Below are 4,882 nucleotides of genomic sequence, written 5' to 3' on the forward strand. Positions count from 1 at the left end.
GATAGATAGATAGACAGACAGACAGACAGACAGACAGACAGACAGACAGACAGACAGACAGACAGACAGACAGACAGACAGACAGACAGACAGACAGACAGACAGACAGACAGACAGACAGACAGACAGACAGACAGACAGACAGACAGACAGACAGACAGACAGACAGACAGACAGACAGACAGACAGACAGACAGACAGACAGACAGACAGACAGACAGACAAGCAATAGATAGACAGACAGACAAGTGATAGATAGACAGACAGACAGACAGACATAGAAGTGATAGATAGACAGACAAGTGATAGATAGATAGATAGATAGATAGACAGACAGACAGACATAGAAATAGATAGAAAGACAGACAGACAAAAAAACAAGTGATAGAGATAGATAGATAGATAGATAGATAGAGACAGACAGACAGACAGAGAGAGAAGTGATGGATGGATGAGATATATGTGTTGATATTTTGCTTTGATATTTTCAAAATCCTCTGCTCTGTTTAAGGAAAAACAAGAAAGAAAAAATAGGTATTAATCTAAAAAAGCAATAATCCCCTCTTGAATAGATGGTGATCCTAAACTTCCTACACTTCCCAACTATCAGTACAATACTTCAAAGCAGCGTGATGTCAATCTGGCCTTTCATTAATGGCATGTTTACATCAGCCATACACAGGCCTTTCATGTGAACCAGATGCAGAAGCTCTGTGTTTGTGATGTCTGCACGCTGCTTCATGTACTCTAGGTGAAGACTAACAAAGAGAGAAAACCATCAGCATTCAGAGTCTATTATTTTCCCATAATGGGTCTGGTACATTCCTCCTCCTACTCCTTCCTCAAACAGACAGCCGAGAGAAAGTGTGGATTAAAAAAGAAAACACAAGATGTTGTTGTGGTGGCCCAGGTTTGCTCAGCTGTGTGTCATTTTAACCCCACCCAGGAACCCAAACCCAGCACGACCTCTTCATCTCTCTCGCTAGCGCATTTACAGTTGATATTGCCCATGAACGAGACCTGAAAGTCAGGTTTGTCCAGTGAGAACGAATGCAACAGTTAAGGATGACGGTACACTGGGGAACTGAGGATTACGAAAGAGAGAGAGTGTGAGGTTCACTGACTCTGAGGAGGAAGAATAGTGAGGGAAGTGGACAGAGGGACAGACCAACAAAGAAACACGCAACAGAGAGGACGGTGAGAGAGAAGCCGAGGGAAAGAGAAGTGGCTGGGAAATGAAGGGGTGAATGGAGAAGGAGAATAGAGGGGTCAGAAGAGAGAGACGGAAGAGGAGAAACGGAGGGGGCGAGAGGAAGCGAGGGAGACAGGGTGTGGCCTACAGTGGCAAGAGGCTGCAGGTTGTGCTCTCAGGGCCAAAAGTTCATGGAGGAGGTAGAGCAGGTGAGCAGGTAAGCCAAGCCTGCATGTGCCTGAGTCTCACGTGGATCTCCTTTTGTCTCCACAGCTTCACAGTGGCCTCAGGTTTCTGTCCCCCCTTAAACACACACTCCCTCACACAGCCAGTCTAATGCCCCCGGCCCCCCTCCCCAAACGTACACACACACACACACACACACACACACAGAGACCTTTCCACACACTTTTATGAGCATATGAAAGATGAAAGACGGAAGAGCTACAAACATTCATAATGTATACATAATCCTTATAATAATGTATAGACCCTCTTTCTTTGAAGCAGTTCTTCGCCGTTTACTCCTTTTGTGGAAACACCCTGTCCTGTGGCGTATATACTTGCAAGAAATATGCATATAATTACATTTCAGGTTTTAAGTGTTGAGTGAATATGAAACTAAGTTTCAGGAGGCTGTTTTGAAATGTACATGTATTTATATACTACTCGTCTCTTTCGTCACCATCTGACTTCATCATTAACAACAACAAAAAACGTACAATGCCTGAAACTTGGTATTAAGTGCACTTCCTGTGTCTGTTTGCCCCTTTAAGATGAATCGCTTGATGTATTCCCCAAATTGTAAGTCGCTTTGGATAAAAGCATCTGCTAAACGAATAAATGTAAATGTTAATGTACTATAGGGTTCACATGTCTGAGACCAGTAGTGAAAATACTTTTACATTTGGGTGAAAATGATTATGAATTGCAAAACGTCTTCATTTTTTTTGTGCACACATTAAATGTAAAATCTGATGATCATGTACCCCAGCATGATTTTAGAATGATGCAAAGAGCATCTAGAAACAAGAACATCTGACTGTGACCATCTGTACAAAGAGTAACATAACATGTTATAATGTTACTTATTTAATTAGTTACCTACAAATAGTGCAGAATATTTTATTTTATATTTATTATGTCATATTATTATTTCTTCTTCAATTTTTTTTAAATGTTTTGTTTATTCTAAGTTTTAATTTAATTTTGAATACTGGAATCCTTCAGTGCCATATGAGACTTTTGGATTCCATATACATATAAATGCTCATTCACCTACAGTGAATCACAGAAATCAAAATTCATCCAGTTTACCAATAGAGAAGAGAAACCCAACATGGAGAATTGTGCTCATGAAAATGTATCTTCTTGTGTTTAGGTCTAAAGTGGTAAACAGCAATACAAAAAGGCTTGACCACTACTGGAACTCAGGCTTTTAAAAGCTAATTTGCAAGTAATGTCAAAGTAGTGCCCTCTTCTAGTGTCAACGCCAAATAATCAACGTTCCAACTATTTCTTGATCATTTCATTCTCCAGTTGCGCCGTTGATGAATCTGGCCGTAAGCTCGACCAACTTGGCTGCAATTTCCTGTTCAAGAAATCATAGTTTGCCATTTCAAGGACTCATTCAAAATCATTAGAATAAAAGCTTGCCTGTGCTTTTCCTGTTACTCTTATCAAGCGCAGAGAGAGCGACCTCAGAGCACATCCTCACATCCCGGCCTCACACACGCTGCCTCCACCCTGCAAGCGAATGCTAACAACAGCTCAATCTATGTGCCATAAAGAAAACAATGCAGGGTAATCGTTCCTCAGACAGGAGTCCAGTTAGGCCAATCAGCAGGGGAATCATCTGGAGAGCAGGGGGCTTCAGACACATTGATTGCGAGGTGATTTACCTGGAGGGATAATGACTCCACGGGTCAGGCCTGCCGGGAGAACACTAGGCTGACGAGAGACATTCAGGCCCGGCGCACATACACACCTTTGGGTGGTGGCATCTTTCTTTCTGTTGTATGTCGTCTTGGGCACCTGAATTGTTGCCCCGAGGGTCTTACTGCAGCAAATGCAAACCTTCCCTTTCATTTCACATCACAAAAGTCACCCAGCGAGCCACTTCCTACAGTACTGGGACAAACAGAGGGCAAGGAGACCAGTAGATAGCCCAACAGATGGGATGGGTGATTCTTTTTTTTTTTATTTTCTCAAATGTAAAGTGTATGCGCTGACCGGTGTATGTGTGCGTAAGGGGAGGTGGGCGGTGCGAGTGTGTGTTTGGGGGGGGTAAAAGCATCAAGTGGACTCTGTATGGAGCCTCTCTTTGATGTGCTGAGGTTACCTTGCATCTGAGAGGGCAGAGGAAGGGCAGAACGAGGAAGATGGTTCATCAAAGACCTGCCCCTGGCTTTGTGAACTTCCAGCCCACAGGGCAGAATCAGAGCTTTCCATGGCTGCAGGCCATTCGGATGTTAACTTGAACATCATGATTGAGAAAGGCACCCAGAGACACCCAATGGACGACCCAATTGGTATAGTGGCTTAGGTACACTTGGGGTCCCAGACTCTGCAAGACAAGTGATATCAAGTCAAATCAGCTTTTATTCTCAATTAAACCATATATGCACAAACCATATATGGCAAAGTAAAACTGCATTTGTTACAGGCCCTGCTGGAAATTGTATATAAAATTAGACACACACAACACTGCCTGACAAAATAAAACAGAAAACCATATACTGGAGTAATGCCAACATTTATGATATGTAAGCATGCAAAATAGTCATAATTATGAGATATAAAATCACAATTATGAGAAATTAAATTGCTGTTAAATATTAAGGTTGGAGTTGTTTTTTGTTTTTTTGATAGAAGTGTTAGAAGTGCTCAGTAAAAATAGCAATATTGTGAAATATTATTACAATTTGAAATAGCTGATTTCTATTGCAATATATTTTAAAATGTGATTTATTCCTGTGATTGCAAAGCTGAATTTTCAGTAGTCATTACTCCAGTCTTCAGTGTCACATGATCCTTCAGAAATCATTCTATTATGCTGATTTGCTGCTCAAGAAACATTTCTTATCAGTGGTCAAAAGAGTTGTTTTTAGAAACCAAAAAAAAAAAAATCTTTGATGAATTTATTAGCATTTGTTTGGAAAAGAAATCTTTTGTTGTCATATATGTTATTACTGCCCATTTTGATCAATGTAATGTGTCCTTGCTGAGTAAAAGCATCAATTAATTCATTTTTCTTTAAAAGAAAAAAGAAAGAAAAAAGTCTTTCTGCCCCCACACTTTTGAATAGTAGTATGTATTTGCAATTGCAAGAAATAAAATCACAATAACAGTCAATGTATAAATATAAAAAGTCACACGGTATACTATGAAGTAGTAATGTATATGTATATGAAGTTACAATACTTTTAAATAAAACTGTATACTGTTTGAAACCATGCATTTCAAAACTTCTTGCATTACCCCATTTTACTGTTTAAAACAGTGCAAAATTAATCTCAAACATGACTCCTTAAGTTTACAGCTCTGCCCATATAGTGGGCACCCATTTCTCCAGAGGGTTTGGGACGGGAAAGAGGGGTGTGCGTTGTTCGGAGTTGGGGACAGGGGTTATTGATGGGGTTTGGGGGACTGAGTGGGTCTATTTAGCCCTCAGCAGCAGAACGAACGCAC

This window comes from Sinocyclocheilus rhinocerous, unplaced genomic scaffold, assembly GCF_001515625.1.
Source record: "Sinocyclocheilus rhinocerous isolate Xijiao unplaced genomic scaffold, SAMN03320098_v1.1 scaffold557, whole genome shotgun sequence".
Taxonomy (NCBI): Eukaryota; Metazoa; Chordata; class Actinopteri; order Cypriniformes; family Cyprinidae; genus Sinocyclocheilus; species Sinocyclocheilus rhinocerous.